This window comes from Haemaphysalis longicornis, unplaced genomic scaffold (assembly GCF_048455015.1).
Source record: "Haemaphysalis longicornis isolate Haplotype H1 unplaced genomic scaffold, Haemaphysalis longicornis Haplotype H1 scaffold_7, whole genome shotgun sequence".
Classification (NCBI taxonomy): domain Eukaryota; kingdom Metazoa; phylum Arthropoda; class Arachnida; order Ixodida; family Ixodidae; genus Haemaphysalis; species Haemaphysalis longicornis.
In genome coordinates, this window is record NW_027526422.1 from 126,447,844 (window position 1) to 126,468,492 (window position 20,649).

Sequence of the window (20,649 nt, forward strand, 5' to 3'; positions counted from 1 at the left end):
CGCCTGGAATGTCCGTACTGCGAGGAATTATGACTGCGGGCATTGTGCGCCGAAGACATTCTTTTTGCACTGGTAAGGCAAATCGCTCCCGAGAACAGAGCCGTGGGGGCGTGCGTACGAGCGTCTCACCTTGTATCCAGGGTAAATGTGTCTGTGGCGTGAAGACACAGAAACACGTCCGGGGTAAGTGTCCACTATCGCCTCATTTGCTATAAGTTAGCTAGGCGTAATTGGTTTTCTGAAGCTATCGAGCTGCAGAGGATAAATCAGTGTTTACGCTACAGGGTGTGGAACCCAGAGGAACAGAGGTTTGTATGTAGGAGTGCGTTGCGCAGTCCAATCAACACTGCTTGGATGGAAGCCACTTTTCGTTCCTAATTTCGGTGCCCGTGATTGGTTCGGACGATGTTCTGACAAAGTGTAAGGGTATGAAGCCGAGTATCTAATGCGGTAGCGCCCATAAACATCAAAGTATAGGATGTGCTTGTAGTGTCCATAGAAAACGATTTTCTAGGATTCACTTTGCGAGGAATGCGTGCAACTGCCAGTGTATCTGCTCTGTGGCAAACTTCCAGGTTGGCCGTAAGGGTGTGTTACCAAGCTGTGGTGCTTGTGATTCGGTTAGGTACGCTGCGAGAGCTGCGGTATCTACGAGAAGCTTGATGAGGCTTAGAAACGTTTTCATAGAAAACCTTGAGCTGTTCCTTCAGTTGGAGAATTTATATGGGTGTGCGAACTCGTATGCCGATAACCACTGGCTTGACAAAGTTTATGACGGGTTGCAAACGCGCTAGTTGGTACATTTTTATACTTTCAGAAAACAGTGCTGATAACAAAGCAACGGTGATGCTCTATTGTGTCTACGGTTTGCTTTTGTCCCATTTTTTAGCGCTGTTTTCCTAAAGGTCATATCTAAATTTTCGTTTGATAGAGTAGTTGCCTTGTACCTGAAATCGGCGCCACTTCTAAGGAAATATAAGAACCACAATTCAGTTTTTATGGGATTGTACCGGCGGCGTGTGTAGGACGCGGGTGCTTCGAACCATGCTACTTCATCTTCTTTCCCAGCAGTAGAAAAATTGGAATAAGCGAGGGAAGATTACATCCACTTTAATTTCAATTGCGGAAATCCAAAGGGAAGAATAATACCTTTCTCAAAAATTTTGTTCTGAAGAGAAATTTGTACAGGTCCAGGATTTGAACCCGGCACTTACGCCTATCTAAGTCAGTTACTCTAGAAACAAAGCTGACCGGAAGCATAGCGCGCGAGCAAATGTACAGCTCAAAGTAAAACGTGTGTTCATCCAGCAGATTAGGATGATTACAGTGGAGTAAGTTTCTGCGTCAGAAAATTTGACACCAAACTGAAATGCCGCCGTACGCCTAGAAAGTCGAGAAAATTAGTCATTAGAAACTTTGTTGTTGTAGAAGTTGAAAGTGACATCTATGGTTAGACATTAAGATCTGTGCACGGTAGCTTTGCTTCGACATCGAAAGAATGTTTTGGAACGCAGTTGAATGTTTTCACGAGAGATCGGACAGGTGTGTCCGGTCCACATCTTCAGTTTTGACGAAAGCTTTATATATATATCTTCTTGTTCACAGGGGAAAACGTATTTGTAGTTGTTTTATTGAAAAAATTCCCTATCTCAGCAAAATTCCAAAAGCCGGCTAAGATCACTGGCGCATTGAGCAGCTCGCGAAACAGAAAACGTTTACCGCTGTAAAACAAAACTAGTGCAGCTATTGCCCTGGTTATTTTTATGTGAAGACTTTTCATACTGTAACATGATTTGACATATTTGTGTTTGGGTTGTACAGCAGATTTTTTTTATTACAAATTACCAAATTGGGAAGAATTTCGAAAATTGCCCAAGTATTGGGCGTTTTTTTTTTGGAATATAAAAAAGCTAGGTAGTTGACATTTTTTTAGTGTGATGCTTCTATCCTTGTGTAATCAATCTTCCTGCCAATTTCAGTTTATGTGGTCAAGATACTTAGTATAAAAAAGCCCTGTACTGGAGCAAAGGAACGCGTTTGGTATATTGTGGAACCCAATTAAAAAAGCCAACATACATTATTTGCGAACTTTCACACAAGAAAGCCAATGTTGCTGTCTATTACCTACATCAAAAACATGCTACCCTATTATTGTTGCTTTGCAGCTACAAAGAGCCAAATATGGCCCTGTGTTTTGTAAGAAGCTTATCGCTGCAATGTTGTGCCAGAAATGGCCGTTACGACGAAAAAATTATTAAATAAGTATTGCGGTGAGCATTTTCGTTCAAATTAGGCGCAAATAAAGTAGCGAGAATTTTAACAAGTTGTAGAAAAGCACCCCAAGTGGATCGCTCAATTGAGCACACTCGCTCTTCTGGATGCATTTCTTCATTTTCCTACAAGAGGTGATTCGAGGAAATGTTCCTGGAATCACCTCTTTAAGATTAGTTGGTCGATAGTTAACGATGTTATTTGGCAACACATTGAAATCGCACAATTTAGAGGATAAAAAAAAATATCTTAAGTGGACCTTACTCTGCCGTAGTATTTGTTATACTAAAAGAAACAAAGTAAAAGTTTAGAAATATATGTTTATAAGGACATTATTTGTGCAGCCCGAACGTGGGGTTATTGTTATGAAGTTTTCAAAGTAATATTTACACATGCAGCACAAGTAACGTAAAGCGTAGGTTAACACTGTATTGGTAGTTATCATAGCTGCTCCGATAAGGTAGTCTTCATCAGTGACGTCATCACGCTGAGCAGCTCTAGCTCGAACTGCTTTATCCTCCAGACATCTCCAGTTTGTAAATAAAACCATTACCGTATCACGGGGATGTCGCGGCAAATTGGTTTCTGTCCTTATTTTGCATATAATGGAAGATGCAATGCCTTTGTCACATGACAACAGTGTTCTTCAGTCCATGTTGGGCGCTTCTTTAATGAAAGCGTAGAGAGAAGGGGCTTGTAATCACTCGGCAGGAGCACAGAATTAGGATTGACGATAACGATTTTTGATGCATACGATGTGTGGAAAAGATTCACGCGTCAGTTACGAAAAACTAAAGTTGCGTTGAGATCGTTAAGCAAAATAACTTAACCGTTAATATACACTGTTTGCCTGTATTATTATTATGCCACCAACCTTAACTATGAAAAGGGAATTATTCATGCAATGTGCCGAATGTATTTGAGATTAAAGACCCCAAAATGTTACACCAACGAAAAGTGCAAGATCATAAAGAAATTGCATTCCTCAATAGACTTAAGGGATTTTTTTTTGCCCTGACTGAACTGTCCTACGACCTACGCTATTTCTACGCCCCTGAGGAACATGTCATATTACCAGAAGCATCGCCTTTGTCAGAATTCCTATTCCAAGTCGAATGTATAAATGAGACCTCTTTTTTGGCGACACCTCACCTTTCATCTGTATATTCTTTTCTTTTGTGTTCATTTCAACAGTTTCCCCACATTAGTGAGGGTAAAATATTTTGCTCGTCGTGTCCCGCAACACTGGCACAATTTCCGTATACCTATGTGAGAGAAATATTTCTAACGGACACGCAAGCGATGTCACCAGACAATAAAGAGGGGGATCCAGGCGTTTTTGCAAGACACGTACAGAACATTGCAGATGAACGCACCCGACAACGAACTCAACCGGAAACAGTACAAAGAAGGCACCGCACGACAAACACGAAGACATATGACAAAGACAGTCAGACGATTCAGGTACAGAGCCGGAGAAAGCAATTGAAGGTTCGAATAAATTGTTTTCAAAACACGGTTTAAACATATGAAGAATTAAAAATATGCGCACAAAAGCCGCGACTATCGCCTACGAATTCCGACCTTACTGCGTGAGCTGCACCTACACATTTGGCGCAGTCGGTCCACCTGCGGGACACTAAGTGACGATGCCTTCATAGGGACGTTTATACCTCCTCCAGCTTCGTTGTGGAGGGCAAGGTGTTGAAACTTCAATAATAGTTATTATCGGTGCACCGATGATATCATCATCGGTACCCGTCATCATGCGTGAGCAGCTCTACCTCGAGATGCTTCGTCTTTCTCTATTTGCCATTTCGTGAATAGGACAACCACCGTATCACCGTACCATCGCGGAAGTTGGTCTCTCCTCTTATTGTGCACCTTGAAATATTCGCAGTGTTTTTGGGGTTTGCGCTGCGAGATGTCATTTCTGTAAGCACCAGCTCCACCAATGGTTTGTATCCGCTGCGCCTGTTTAACTTTGTTGCGGAAGCAGTGACAGTAAAATAATCAGTAAATTTGTTTACGTCGACAAAAAGTGGCCCACCCTTTAAATTTTTCCCTAAATTTTGTACTTTTTCCACTTTTACTATTAGTCAAATCACTACGGCCGCCATATTGTGAGTGATTCTTTAGGCACTTCCTGCTCCGCGAGCTGCAACAGCTGCATTGAGATATCTGGACAATGTCTAATAATGTTTTTCCTTTGGCATCCACTAGCCTTTACCGTCCGGCAGCAAAGCTGGGATATGACGCATTGTGGTGAGACTGCTGACAGTTTTACCATGACCTAATGTACTAGGGGCAGTGTTTGGGTTTTCTCACATTATGTTCATGTAGATTTCACATCCTTCGAAAAAATTTCAGTGTGCTGGAAAATGGCCGAGGTAAATTGCGCTTTAAAGCAGGCAGAGTTCCTACACATTTGATCTTTTATTTTGTCACTGACGTTACTTCCTCTTTTAAAGAGGTTACTTCAGCCGTTTTGCAAGGTGAAGCGATGAGATATAAGAAAGCGTCGGTTTCCACACTTCACAAACTATTGAAGACATCTCTGCTGTTGTTTTTAGCCAACGCTTCTTGTTTGGTTTGGGCGTAGATAGCAACTCAGAGTTTCTGTATGTTCGGTTCATTCTATCTTTTATTTTTCATTACCGTTTGCAGACTTTCGTATATTGCAATGTGAATTTTTCTATTATATCTAGGTTCCTCCCTGCAAAAAAAAATCTTTATTTTTTACATTTACAGTCGTATAGAATTAGTTGTGACGGCGATCATAGTTAGTGTGATGTCATATTTGTGTGATGTCATATTTGAGGAAGTGCTTGAGCGGAACTGAGAACCTCTGAAATGATATAGAGAAAGCCTACAGTAAAATGGCAGCGGGCTCATAAAATGAAAACCAGCAATCACTCTATTAGAAAACATTCAAAAGGCGGTGCCTGTTATGTGGCGAAAATTATTGGTCAACGTGCGTAACTGGCAGCGTCTTTCAATTGAATGTTTCACCTCATCTAAATCAAAATTTCTTGTTTACGCTAGTTAGCGCTTACAGCCAGGTATTACAAATACTTGCGTTTGATTTTATACTTTATTCGGCAGGTCTGACAAAATGAGGCTATAAACGTGGCGTACCTGTGAGAGAAACTAACGCATATTCCTCACTATAAAAGCTCCAGTCATCTTGCAAGGATAACTAATTCAAGGATATTGCCGCGAACCATGTATTGGTTTGTAATATATTGTTTGTTTTTACTGCCGTGTCACGCCCGGCTGTGTTATCTGTGTTCCCAACGAAGCGCGTCTTACATTCTTTACTTTTATGCCACACGGGCTATCACATTCAGATAGGCTGACTGTTTCGCCCTAACGTCACCAGCCCAGAATAATCTTCTGTGATCTACAATGTTCTGAATGTGAATCGACGGTTCCAAAAACACTTGCGGCGAAAGATAAAAGACTGCAGAGCAGACGCTGCGGCATTCCATTCGACGACACTCGCCTGTGCAAGTCACTTTGTTGACCACTGCTTCGCCGCCTCTGTATTCTTTTGAGTTGATAGAGGAGCTCAAGTTCGCTCCTATAGACTTGTTTCTCCTTCAAGACAATGGCGTCGTCCTTCGCTTCGTGATATAGCGGAGGTACTGGGTACTAAGCCTTTATGCTCTCTACGACTTCTGGAAGCCAACAAGCCAGTCCAACCAGAGAAAGTCGCCGACTGGAAGGATTGCTACCCGAGTTTGGTCTTCTGCCAGAAGCGCCCAAGAGAAGGAACGCTGCAACCAACACCATGGTGCAAGAAACAACGTCACCAATCGTCCTGCAGAAGCCCCGAGAACCGCCATCGTTCCGGGGAGCCCCCGCGGAAGACCCCGAGGAATGGTTGGAGAAGCTGGAGCGCGTCCGCATCTTCAACAGGTGGGACGACGAAGAAACTTTTCGGCAAGTCTCCTTTTACTTAGAAGATGCTGCTCGAACTTGGTTCCAGAACCATGAGAGCTCTTTGACCGACTGGACTCAATTCAAAAGGGAGTTTCTTAAGACCTTCTCTGCGGTGGTGAGAAAAGAGCGAGCTGCGCTTTTGCTTGAAACTAGAACGCAGCACCCCAACGAAGGGGTCGTGATCTTCGTTGAGCAGAAGAAGTGACTTTTCGCCGTGCGGACCCCGAAATGACCGAAGAAAAGAAGCTGAGGTTTCTATTGCGAGGAGTGAAGCAAGAGCTGTTTCCTTGTCTAGTCCGTAACCCACGGAAAACGGTGGCGGAATTCGCATCTGAGGTGGCCGCGATGGAGAAGAGGCTAGAAATATGAACGAGGCAGTACGACCACCCTGTCAACGCACTGTTCTCGGTGACCATTGGTGCCGCAACTGTAAGTTCCAATACAATGTGCGAGACCATCCGAGCAGTGGTCAAGGAGGAGCTTCAGAAGCTTTTTCCAAAGACGCCGAAACCTCGAGTGGCTTCCCTGACTGACGTCATCCGAGAAGAGGTTCAACAGGCGCTGGGGACTTTTACGCCTTCAGAAGCACCCTGCCATTTCCAAGCGATGACCTGCTCCGCAGTTCTTCGTCAACCCCGCCCTGCTCCAACCCATCGTCAAGAGGCCGAGCCATACCGCCGTCCAATGCCGCCCGCCCGACACCGTGTAGACCAATCCCAGATGCCAAGGAAGATTGACGTGCGGCGAACGCCCGATAATCGCTCGCGGTGCTACCACTGCGGAGACCCCGAACACATCTACCGTCGCTGTCCCTTCAAGAGGCTCGCTTTGCGAGGGTTCTCCATCGACGCACCACGCCCCCGACCCGGCCAGCGCCCTGCTGAGATCGAAGAATACCTCTCCAACACCAAGCGAGGACCAGCCCGCTTCAACCGTTCACCGTCGCCCTACTCGTATTAGTCACCGAACCGCCGCAGTACTGCTGACTTCTCACGTAGAAGGACCCCCAGCCCCGGCGGGGGAAACTAAAAACAGCAACTTCGGGAGGTGATGTTGTACAACGGCGGAAAAATGAAAACCCTCCAACGATGCAGCGAGTCGCTAAAGACCATGATTCACGACATGCCCCGACCCTGACGACCCAATCTAACCCTGACGTGGCTCCCGACCAATACGACCGCAAAATGGCGCGACGTGTACCCGACAGGACCGAACCTGCCGATGAGAATACAACGAAGACCACGACGCACAGTGCCCGACCATCAACACGCAGAAGCCGACATACGACGAAACGACGCACCCGGAACCCGAAGAAGGGAGCTTCCGACGTTCAGGTGTCCATCGACGGCTTTGAAGTCGTCGCCATCATAGACACGGGAGCCGACTACTCAGTCATGAGCGGACCTTTTGCGTCTAAGCTGAAGAAAGTTATGACCAGATGGGATGGTCCGCACATTCGCACAGCCGGAGGCCACCTCGTGACGCCAAGTGGAACGTGCACATCGCGCGTCACCATAGACGGAACAACGTACCCTGCGACGTTCGTTATTTTGCCTAACTGCTCCGGGGACGTAATTCTTGGAATGGACTTTTTGATGGACAACGGTGCAATAATTGATCTACAAACCAAGTCCATAACTTTTTCCTCCGATCACTCCATGACGCCATAACCGAACCCTGAGTACCGTGCTCCTTTAAAGACTGCCGATGATCATGTCACACTGCCACCCCGCGCAAGCTTGATGATCACCGTCTACTGTAAAGATGCTGTTCCTGGCGTCGACACTATCGTAGAGAGTGACCAAAGGTTGCTCCTCGACCGCGGTGTCTCCGTTGCAAGAGGCATTGCGTGCTTTACGAATGCCAATCCCAAGTTTTGGTCGCTAAATTCAGCGAAGAATACCAGCATTTAAACAGGGGCGCTGCAATCGCGTTCCTCGAAGAAACGCAAGCAGCAAGTGACGTGATTGCCGTTGCTGAATTTGAACGCGCACCCGACTAGACCTTCAAGCTTCCGAATCCCTTCGACGTGAATCTGGCGTTACCGCAAGAAGAACGGAAGAAATTATTGGATTTGCTGCATCGCTACAGAGAGTGTTTTTCGTCGAACTCAAAACTACGTCAGGCACCTCTGGCGAAGCACCGAATATAACCGAAAATGGAGCCCGACCAACCCGACAGTGACCGTACCGCGTCTCTTCACACGAGCGGGAAGCCATCCGGACTCAGGTCGACGACATGCTCAGCGACGACATTATATAGCCATCGAAAAGCCCCTGGGCGGCGCCGGTCGCACTCGTGAAGAAAAAAGACGGCACATTAAGGTTTTGCATTGACTACCGGCGACTGAACAAAATCTCCAAAAAGGACGTGTACCCCCTCCCCCGAATTGACGACGCCCTCGACCAGCTCTGCCACGCGAAGTACTTCTCATCGATGGATCTGAAGACCGGCTACTGGCAAATTGATGTGGACGAGAGAGACCAAGAGAAGACCGCATTTATAACCCCGGACGGCCTATACGAGTTCAAAGTGATGCCGTTACGGTGTTGCACGGCGCCAGCAACGTTTCAACGAGTCATGACACAGTGCTAGCTGGCCTGAAGTGGCACACCTGCCTCGTATACCTCGACGATGTTGTGGTAATCTCCCGGACTTTCGACGAGCACCTTGCAAGGTTGCAGTCTGTACGCCTGAAAAGTGCCGCTTCGCGTACGAGGAACTGAACTTTTGTGGCCATGTCGTCGATGCCGCGGGAGTCCGGCCTGATCCTGCAAAAACTTCCGCCATAGCGAACTTCCCAAAACCAAAAGATAAGACGGGCGTGCGGAGATTTCTCGGACTATGCTCATACTACAGGGGTTTCGTCGCAAACTTCACCCGCATTGCATATCCACTCACCCGCTTGACGAAAGATAGCGCCCCTTTCAGCTGGGAAAATGCCCAAGAAACAGTCTTCTGCCAGCTGCAACAATGCCTGCAAAGCCCACCTGTGCTCGCGCATTTCTACGAAAATGCCGAAACGGAAATGCACACGGACGCCAGTGATATAGGCTTGGGTGTCGTCCTCGTACAAAAGCAACACTGGTGCGAGAAAGTAATCGCCTATGCCAGCCGTGGTCTGTCCAAGGAAGAAACTACTCAGCCTCTGAGAAAGAGTGCCCCGCGATTATATGGGATATTTTAAAATTTCGCCCATACGTGTATGGAAGACCATTCAAGGTTGTGGCAGACCACCATGTGCTGTGTTGGTTCGACAATTTGAAGGACCCCTCTGGCCATCTTGGTATGTGGAGCTTGCGCTTACAAGAATTCGACGTTACAGCAGTCTATAAATCCGGGAGAAAACACTCCGACGCCAACTGCCTGTCCCGTGCCCCCGTGGACCCACCACCACAAGGCTCCGATGAAGACAGCGCGTTCATCGGAGTCGTTACTGAGGGCGACGTGGCCACCCAGCAGCGTGCCGACCCCGATCTACGCGTCATGATTGACTACCTCCAAGGAAGCAACGTCGCCGTGCCCAGGGCTTTCAAACACCACTTACGTGCATTCAGCCTGAAAAACTCCGTCGTCGTGAAGAAGAATTACAGCCCTAGAGCGAGAGTGAATTATCTTCGTGTCATCCCGGCAGATCTTTGTGACGAAATTTTGGAAGCATGCCAGGATTACCCGTCTTCCGGACATCCCGGCACAGCTCGCACAATTGGAAAAATCAAGATGAAGTACTACTGGCCCTGCCTTGCATCGGACGTTACCCACTACCTCCGGAGCTGCCGTGACTGCCAGAGACGAAAAACGCCACCGACGAGGCCCGCCGGACTTCTGCAGCCGAACGCCATGATTCCGCACGTTGAAGACGACGACATCAATGCCGACGCCCAAGGATACCTTCAGCGTGTGGAGGAGGCCCGCCAGCTGGCTCGAGTTCGTACAACGGACCAGCAGCTGGTGAATGCCGGACGCTATAATCTTCGACACCGAGACCGCGAGTACCACCCTGGAGATCATGTGTGGGTTTGGACTCCCATCCGTCGACGCGGAGTAAGTGAGAAGCTTCAGCGATGGTATTTCGGACCCTACCAGATTCTACGACGTGTCGTCCAACGTGCCTACGAGGTGATCCCCGATGGTGATTCCGGAACATCCCGACGACGCACGTGGCCCGAAGTCGTCCACGTGGTTCGCTTGAAACCTTACTATGGAAGATGACGGACTTTTTTGTTGTTTGTTTGGACTGTGTTTTGTTGTAGCATCGAGTCGAAGCACTCTTAGAGGGGGGGGTTATGCCGTGAACCTTGTATGGATTTGTTTATCTATTGTTTGCTTTTACTGCCGGGCCACGCCCGGATGTGTTATCTGCGTTCCAAACGAAGCGCGTCTTACATTATTTACTTTTATGCCACATGGGCTATCACATTCAGATCAGCAGACTGTTTCGCCATAACGTTACTAGCCCAGAAAAATCTCCTGTGATCTACAATGTTCTGAATGTGAATCGACGGTTACAGAAACACTTGCGCCGAAAGATAAAAGACTGCACAGCAGACGCCGCGCCATTCGATGCGACGACACTCGCCTGTGCAAGTCACGTTGTTGACCACTGCTTCGCCGCCTCTGTATTCTTTTGAGTTGTTAGGGGAGCACAAGTTCGTTCCAATAAACGTTTTTCTCCAAGACAACTGCGTTGTCCTTGGCTTCGTGATAATATCTTACCCTTCAGACTTTGGAAATTGCAAAGGCATGTGGACAAACAAACATTTTAAACCTTTCCCGCAGAACTTACGATTCTTGCATGCTGAACCCTGTTATGAGCCTTGTGAGAATAATGGACGACAAAAATGGTCAAAAAGTTGCTGTTTGAACTTCTAAATACAATACTGTTCGTGTACCTATTCTTAGTACAAATAAAGTATGTTGAATCAATCACTCACCTTTGTGCAGTTCATAGAGTATCCGTTATAACGAAAGATGAATATAGGAAGTTTCAATGCGCCTCTCCCGTAGTATCTAGGCTTTTCCCTGACTTTCCTCTTCTTGCTCAGCACTCACCGCGTCTTCGACCGTATTCCTTGGTGCTGGAGGTGGAGGACGGTGAACTGGAATGGAAATTGCTCCAGAAAAGTAGACCAGCATGTAACATTCAACCTTACAACGCATCAGCTGGATGTAAATAAAGAACAATAAACGTCTAAGACACGGTGTACTCTTTACAGATTAGTAAGAATTTTCATCGATTCACGTCAAGATTTTATGATTGAAGGTTCTGAAGAAATGCGACGACGTAACTGAAATAACAGGGAGGGTTTTCTTTTGCCGGGCCGCCACATCTATGCTACAGACATTAGGTTGGTTTTCTAAAGTTCACACTTTGGAAGACTTGCTTTAAAGCAATACGTCGCTTAATATTGGCTTGCATAATCCCTATTCATTATTGCATTAGAAAGTCTCAATTCCTCACACGTTTTGGCTTTGAAGTACAATAGGCTGTAGCAAATTCGCAATGAAATTTATTCACACACGAAAGTTTACAGTTCTGTGTCACCGCCCAAATGAACAGACTTAGTTGATCAAATTAGGAATACCATAGCTTTTATATAAATATCAAAGAACAAAACCACCCACACATACCTCTATCTCTACAGAGAAGAAACCTCAACCTTGGAGTTGTCGAAATCAAAATAAGCAGATATGCATACGCATGGTGCATACGAACTTTTTTTGCGATAGTATACCCGACAGCTTAAATACTATGCTACAAGTACAAGTTGAGAGTAAGCCTCCAGTTCTTGTGGGTCCGCGAAAAGCATGTCAGAATGTCCATCGGATCGATTGCGCAGTAGCGTTTGTGGGCTATTGTCGGAAACCGATGGGTATTGCCAATGTGGGCTGGTAACGACACAGGCTGGGAACGTGTGTAGTGAACGGCCCATGTAGTTACTTAAAGCCGGCTGCCTCGCAACGAAGGTGAGTTTATTCAAGCGGGCGTTCCGACGCTGATTTACAAGCTCATCCAAGGTGTTAACTTGAGCTTAGGCCTGAAGAGGACGAATCGTTATCCTAGGCAGGCAGGTAATCTCAAGCATTGCGTCTCGGTTAATTGCCTCAATTCGAGCCCACTCCGCTTGGTTAGGTGTCTGAATTGGACCTGGTAAACAAGCCGAGGCTGGAGTACAGACCGTAGCAATAGACGGGCCATTTTGAAACAGGAGCCTCCAGACTTATGTGAGATGCATCGGATGAGGTGGAGGATCTGCCGCGCTTTTTGGCGAGCGGAACATAGCCACATAGACGCTAACCAAGGCGCACAAATTTCTAATCCCAGCACGCGAACTGAGGCGGCAGTGCGTACAGGTCGGCCGCGGAGTTGTAATGTGATCGGCGACCCCTCCATTCGGCGACGCACCAATCACTGGCCACAGGAAGAATAGCTGAGTTTTCGACGTACAGTAATAGTCCAGCATATTCCCACCACTTCGGATTGTCAGACTAGGCGTGTTGGAGGCACGCGGTTTGCAGAGTCAGGCCAGAGTGTACAGTCCACACTGTGATGTCGTCCGTGTACATCAAAAAGTGCATGTCACGTATAGATCCGAGATGCCAGGCAAGCGGCAACATAATAATATGAAAAAGGAAGGGCGAGATGAAGCACTTTGCGGACAGGTGTAAAGTTGTGATAACTTGTCTGGCAAATGCGTATCGAAAAGGATCTTTTTGTGAGGAAGTTCCGGAGGAAAGAGCAAATCTTGTCCGGGAGGAGAAGGCCTTGGAGAATTTCCAAGATGGCTCCGTGGCTAACGTTGCCGTATGGCTTTTGTATGTCCATGGCAAGCACTGCGCGCAACTTGTTTGATCGCCCGCCAAGTAGCACCATTGACGAGAAATGGTCAAGCCCATCCTCGGTACCCCGACGGGGACTAAGCCTGATCTGCGCTGGGTGATACCACCGGAAACTATCCATCCACCATTGAGGCCAAGTCGCCAGCATGAGCACCAACAGTTTCAACCAGGTGCAGGTCAAGGCTATTTGACGCAAATGAGGGAGCTGATCGGGTGGCTTACCGGGCTTCGTTATCGGGACGGTATCAGCGAGTAGCCAAGATACTGGTGCGTGACCAGAAAGCCACATCTCGTTGATGGAGTCAAGGAGATTGCTGAGGCATGGATCGTCGAGTTTCTTATAAACCTCGTACGTATGGCCATCTGGCCCGGGGGCGGTCCTCTGTTTGGCGTTATCAAGCGCAGCAAGAAACCTGGCTATCATGAAAGGCGATTGAATTCCTCGCGCGGCGTCATCAGGAGGGGAGGAACAAACGCGACTCGGCCGGAGAAATGGGCACGGGTTGCTGGCTGGAAGAATGTGAAAGGCGGGAACAGGACGCGGGCAACATCGGCGGCAAATTGCGCAGGATCCCTCTCCAATGCCAGACGTGCACTGGCAACCACATCTGGAAAGCGGTCACTACTTTCCATAGCACGGTGTGCCAGATTGATGATGCAGTCGCCGATGTATCGAGCAATTTACGCCAGCTCATCCATCGCTGACTTGACCGACGCTTCTCATGACGCCTGGCAGCCGCAGTCAGACGTTGTAAGCGTATTCCAGCCTCCACAGACGATGGATCTCGGGAGGCAGCCACTTCAGCTTCTTCGCGCTGGCGCCATAGCTGTAAGAGTCGAAGGTCAGGCTTCTGCTGTGATTCCGCTGCCGATGTGTCCTCACAGGTGCTTCGCAGGGCTTCCTTAACGAGACCGGGATGAATATATTGGCGCGTAGGACACGAGATGTCGTTATGGAGGGTGAAGTGCGCGTCGATGAAGTTGGCAAGTAGCGCCCGCCTGCGTGCCCTTGTGGTTGCATAACCCCAAGGAGGGGCAATAAAGTTCACGGCCACGAGTATGGAACAGGCAGCGTGGGAATGCCGTAGAGATGTCAACAAGCCCAATCTTAGACAAGGCGCACGTTCGCTATGTGGACGTACATAACATGACACCAACATTATTGCGTACTTGGGCAGTTGTGCTTTCAGTGCACCAATTTCTTGTCATTGGGTACACGACTCGTCCAGGGGATCTGAGTTTGCGGAGAAGCCGTAAGCACATAGATGGCGGCTTTGCCTGGCCGAGATTCATTGGAGCCACAACGCCGATCATATATGGATGGCGTAGCGTCAGCCGTAAAAGTTTGGAAGTGAGGTAGAGAGGTTTTCTACTGTAGTAGTAAATTTCATGCTCGCTGTTTGCCTAGGCGAAAACGTTCCCGAAGCTACCCAATTTTTTTCTCTGACTCCGCGACAGTTCTATTGTACTATATATTGTGGAACATGCACAGTAAAATGAGTTAACTCAGTTTGGCCGCTAACACTCACATGAACTTCTGCTACTGCTGCATCACAAGCTCTAGACGCTCATGGTGTGTGAAAGCAGAAGGGACAGGCTTTGGTGGGTTCATGCTTGTTGGCGCGAAACGGCGCCGACTCGACCGGTCTTGTTATGGTGGAGGCTTGCGGTTCGGGCGATGAATTAAGCGGGGCAGGCGCTGTGTGAGCTTAGTCACGTCCGTTTGCACAACCGCCAACTTCCATAACCGAAGATTATTGCACAATTTGACTGTGCGGTTTCTACCGGTGGCGGGAGCCACAAAGCACAATGTACTGGCCTGCAGGTCTTCAGAATTCTCTCCGGGGTCTACTCCCGAAACAACATAGCGTCGGATGTCAGTACCAGAGAGCAGGCACGCTTATATAGGTAGTTGTTTTCCGGCCAACAGAAGAATATGATCTAGTGCGCACAGTCGCTGCACTGCCTCAGGCGACGACACCCACACAGACACTGTGTTGGTTCGGCTGTGGTACGCGTAGCCAGCAAATCCGGATGTTCCTAGGCATCCGTCGAGCGTCTGCTTCAGTGTCCTTGTTGGAAGAGAGAGGATGTTGAATCGCTCTCGAGGTTTGATGGCAACTTTGTACACAGAGGGACTCTGCTCATTGGTTGTAGGGACCTGTTAACTGGCGGCGGCTGTACGGGATGAAGTAGATGTCGCTGTTGTACACCGTTCATCGGTCGGTTGCAGGGATGTGTTTGTGACAGATGTACACACCCGTTTGGCCGCAGGCGAGGGTGAAACCTCAGCCCTAACTCGGGCCGCACCTTGCCGAAGACCGCTTCGATAAAGTAGAGGGGTCCGCCGGGGATAGCGGGAACGGTAGCGTTACCTCCATTTGCAGCGGGTAGTCCAGAGCCGGGTTTATAGCGATGTCTGGAGCAGCGAGCGTCTACCTAGGCGCAGTGGATTGCGTTCGCAGAGCTTTTCTCGCATGCGTGATATAGAGGGGCGCCGTCGACCCCGCCAGTGGCTGAGAGCCAGTGTGGTTAGGCCTAGCGGCCGGTGGGCCGGATCCGATACCGAGGAGAACTCTAAGGGGCCATCCTTTTGCTTGCAGTCCGACCATGGAGGGGCCAGAGATGTTCCAGCGTCACTACAGATCACTGGATGTAAACCAACCGAAAACCACGAGATCTGGCGAAAACAACTGGCGGAGCAAGAACACAAACGAACCGCTCCTTCTACTCCGTCGTCGTCGTCCTCGGCGAGACACCTGAAATTCGTAACAGAAGCGATGCGATCGCATATGAAACCTAGGTGGTTTTCCCAAGGCCGTGTCTAGAGTGCCGTTCGACGGTATTACAAGCAGTGCACTATATCGACGTTCACCGGCGTTTTGTGGCAAAATTGCCGCGTCTGGCACTACATCGCTCTAGATAACGTAAAGCTAGGCAACATAACCTAAACATAGCATAAGATAACCTAACGCACACAAAGAAATCATTTGAAACACAAAAACTAACCTAAGGCGTAAAATATTATACTTCAATAGAAAGATGGAACAAAAAACCGATGCAAGAACCGGTCTCGAACCACCGTCCTTGCGAGCACGAATCTAAGGCGGATCCTCAAACTACAACGACAAACGCTTTGGACCGGTGCTAGCCTAGTCTTAAATATTCGAATGTCGTCGGACGGCACTCCAGCCATGCCTGCAGCGGCCAGCTAAAGTGCCGTCGGACGGCACTCTAGACACTGCGTTTTCTCAATCTTCGGTGGGATTCGTAGTCTATAGCTCTGTCAGAACCGCGTTACGTTGAGCCAAGTCAGATCCGAACCCATGGCCATTTGTAACTGTGCAATCTGCTGTTCTTTCGAAAGAATTGCGGCTGACGCGGCCTGTAATTTAATTAATTTTGAAAGCGAAGCTAAAGAACGCCTTGCACAACCTTCGAAACCCTCTCGCTGGTGCTGGCGTTTGTCGTAACCGTGATCATTGTAGAAAAAAATTAGCAAATAGAATTTCTGCTAGCATCTGTTTAGGTATGTTATCACTTTACAAAAAACTTTTTAGAGTCATTTTTGGCAGTTTGGAATCTGCTAATGTCACTAAATTTAAAAAATGTCTGCAGTAACTATGATGTTCTTTTCCTAGTCCGAAACAGAGAGTCAACTTTTCCATAGCTTCTGAACGGCTCTGGAACCGAAACTTGCGTGGTGCGGTGAGAAAAAAGGAAATCTCAACAAATATCAGTGCCTTTACCTAAACTTTTTGTGTATGTTTTAGCCTGGTACGCAAAAAAACCTTGAAAAAGAACTTCCCAGAACTTCGTACTCTAAATATTACTAACTATCTGTAAAGGGGATGCATGACGCCACAAGCGTCTTCGTTGTTTACTTCGCCGGCGTTTCATGCAACCGCTATGAATTTTACCGGGATAGTCCTTTGTATATGTATTATTCTTAATAGCATCTGTAATAACATCGGCTAACTGTTTTCATAAAAAGGCGCGGCCAAGCTCCGACTTAAAAGACGAGTCAAACAAACTTTTTTGCCAATCGGTGCACTGTGAATGCTCACAGTGATGACGACGTCGACGTAAATGTGCCGGCGACTGCTGCAAAGCTTAAAAACTTTGGGAAGAATTTGAAGTGCCGCTGCGCGAACCTGTTCGGCAATGCAGTAGAATTCAACGTGTGGAAGCCATATCATCTCTTTTGGCCCAACAGGCCTACGTTCCCCGAGCGGTCCACGTGAGCCCGACCAGTCTAGTTCCAAAAGCAGAGGTGTTCAAAAGCAGAGGAGTACAGGAAAGCACTTTTTTCAAGCTTTATTGCTCTCCATCTCCAGGCACTCGATGTCTTCTCATTTTCAATGTTGCAGGCTGCTCTACTTTTGTGCCGCCAGTTCCTCGGCGCGGGCAATTGCTTCTTCAGCACGGCCTCCTCCAACTCCACCACCGAGGGCTGCGGTCGGCGTTGCAGTGAGGGCTAAGCAAAGAGAATCGAAGTAAGGTCAAAGCGTGGAAGCTATTACAGAAGCAGTCTAAATGGTTGTGTTCGCCTGTACATGTTTTAAACAGCGCCCTCAAACTTTATATAATAGAGAACTTTGTTCCGTTTATTTAATTGCAGGAAAAATGGCTACAGGTGCCATTGTAAATTCAGGTGTACGAATAGCAACATTGTAACCGTTTCGGAGTCCTTTATTTTTGCGAGCCTTAAAGTGGACTCCCCGGATTTAAAGAGTCGTACGTGCGCGGGAAATGTAGAAAACGCTTGCTGGTTAAACTCTGATGACACGTTTTTGGTGTTTTGGCCTAATACAATTCCTGAAGGTATATCCTGCAAATAATGAACTGAACCACGCATTTTGTCTGAAAAGTACGCGTAGTTTTGTCTCACAGAGAGTCAATGTCTCTTGGCCTATTTATGCTGTTCTGAGCAAATTGGGGAAGCAACTGGAAGTATCGAATTCCACGTTCGTAAGCGGTGCCAGCATCAAAGCTGACAAATGCTTTTCAGACATGGTGTATTGTTGCATAAAAATCCACTCTGTCTGTCTCCGTAGACAACGCAAGCTTGCACCAAAATCCACGCTACTCCTTTAAATGTTTCGAAAACAGTCTACATTCTTTCTCAGAACCTAAACCCACACAACGAAATTTGGGCTGTGCTGTAAATGTTAGACATAGTGACATCTATCTCCTTTTCAGCTTCTTGACGTAGAGTCTTCGTGCCGCTATAAAGGCTACATCTTCCGCTTAAATAATTAGTGCGTTGTTATACTGCGACGCATTGGCCGGTTTTACAAAAATTATTTGTTCTCAGCCATTCCCGAGGTTTCAACTGTATACTGCTTCAGAATTAGCGAGAACATAAGATGAAATCTTTCTCTTTTTTGTAAATAGACATGTTGGCTCATTTATTCAGTACAGGTCTGCCATTGGTAAGCAACTCCATCGAACACTAACGTAAGACAAAACAAATCAACTTCATTAGAAAATATTTGATTTGAGTCATGTTTGAAAAGCGTCACCTAGGATGAGAGCGACGAGAAGCAGAAGTGGGAGTCCAAAGAATCGAGTCATCATGTCTCTTCTGCTAAAAATCGAAAACAAAACCGGAATACCCTTTTAATTAAAATTTTAAACTGGCAACGGTGGTGGGGAATACATATTAAAGTTCTATTTTGTCACTTCATAGAGATCTCCACTGAACTACGTAATAGGCGATAAGTATTTTACGTGCAATAATCATATTACCCAAATTTGTTTGCCATCAACTTGGCATTGCACAAATACGGAAAAGTTATATTTAGTGCCGTCGATGGAACCTTTTTAAATTCAGCTGAATCGGTCAAAACCGTGGAGTGTTATTTTATCATAACCACTTATTGAGTACACACAATAAAATTATTCTTCTAAGTAGAAAAGGTTATTATATAACATTTCTACAATGTTTTCCTTCTAAAATCTATGAACTTTGTCTTTGACTAAGAATTATTTTGTAGTTAGCAGCTAAATATAACAAAAATACATTTGCACTATCTATAACTGTTGCGATGATAATTTAAAAAATAAAAAATTTACAAAATCAAGTAACGCAAAGAAACTATGATTAATGCTTTCCTTACCAAAGCGAATTCCTTACACAAGAACAAGGCACAGATTTACTTCAATAGCTGGTAAATTTGGATATTGGCGTGCCTTTTTATACACAACTGCTCTACTAAAAAATGGTACAGCCAATCACTAAGCGTTTGTTGAGATAAAAGACAAAAGGGACCTCAAAAAAATGTTGAAAAAATCTCAAATGGCATAGCACCTGTAAATCCAAAGTGCAATGCACGTCGTCTCTGTTTTTTTCGTAGAGCGAATACGTTAAAAGGAAATGACATCTGAGTCACCATAAATTGAAGTGCAAACGTTACCATTCGAACCGTTGCCCTTTGTACCCACGAAAAACATGTCAATCTCCTCATCAAGACACGTCATCGCCAGCCTTTATCCGGCACCCAAACTAAGGTTATTGGATGCCTGATAAAGTAATTTAGAAGATAATATCAAATATCCCAATGCAGCTAGCGACGTTCATGAAAGCAGGAAGCGCTGAAAATAACATGTCATTACCGCCATGGAATCCTGTCTGATAGTGCAGTTTGGAAAAATACGAAATTTTGAAACCATTGTACTGAACGTGTAGGCGCCCATCAAATTAGTGAATTGTGTGATTACAAGGTAGTTTCGAAAATCCGCCTCACAAATGGATTGTCTATGACAGGATAACAAAACCAAGATTAGGTATAAAGAGGGAACACAAGAATACACTTCTTAAAATTTAAAGTGTATTTTAAAACGTCCAGCAATAATTGCGAGGCGTTTAAATAAGATTGATATGACACATGGAATGAATGTCCGTCAAAAAATGACAAATGCGATATCATATCCATCAACCCAGGTTTGTACATCGGAATGAATCGGTATGAAGCTTTACCGCCTATTGAAGAGTAATGAGGAGAAAGTATGCCCGAAGGGAACCTCATGCGTCTGTTTATAGCGAGAAGAGACGTAGCCATGTTGATTAGAAAAAAAGCTCTGGTTTCTCAAAAACACATGACGCACAACAATACTACGAACGTCTCTTACCATCCGTCTCATTCCCTAGCGCGTGACATATTGATTTTAACAGCACCCACATCTCACCACCGTTCAACCTCGTTGTGTGCATCGCACCCAGCAAGCTGTTATTGCTCGTGGCATCATTTCTGTTTCCTAAAAATATTTCTACCATGTGCTGTGTGCCCTGAGGCCTCTGGATCATGCATTAACCTCTCCTGCGATGGATTCCAAGCGGATAATTAAGAAAGCAATAGGTATTAGCGAGAAGATTTTTAGATATCTTCTTTTGATTCCCCAAGAATACCCCTACGTTGAGACTGTGTTCTGGTAAAAACATAAATATATGTCTGTGTTTAAAACTGGTAATCCTACCTTAACCTATTGATCCCATCTTTTAGTTTTTTGTGGAAAACTGCATAATTTTCGATGAGAACAAATTCAACAAGAACATTGTTTTCGGGTTTCGCTTGAAAAACCAACACAATT

At 46.4% G+C, this 20,649-nt stretch overlaps 1 long non-coding RNA gene across 1 annotated transcript; it reads right to left on the reverse strand.

Moving 5' to 3' along the window:
* Positions 1-17,358: 17,358 nt before the first annotated feature.
* LOC144145060 (uncharacterized) lies at positions 17,359-19,264 on the reverse strand. The gene is made up of 3 exons (XR_013317413.1): positions 19,179-19,264; positions 18,582-18,646; positions 17,359-17,533 (listed from the first exon to the last, which is right to left on the reverse strand). It is a non-coding gene; the product is annotated as an uncharacterized LOC144145060 (long non-coding RNA).
* Positions 19,265-20,649: the final 1,385 nt, after the last annotated feature.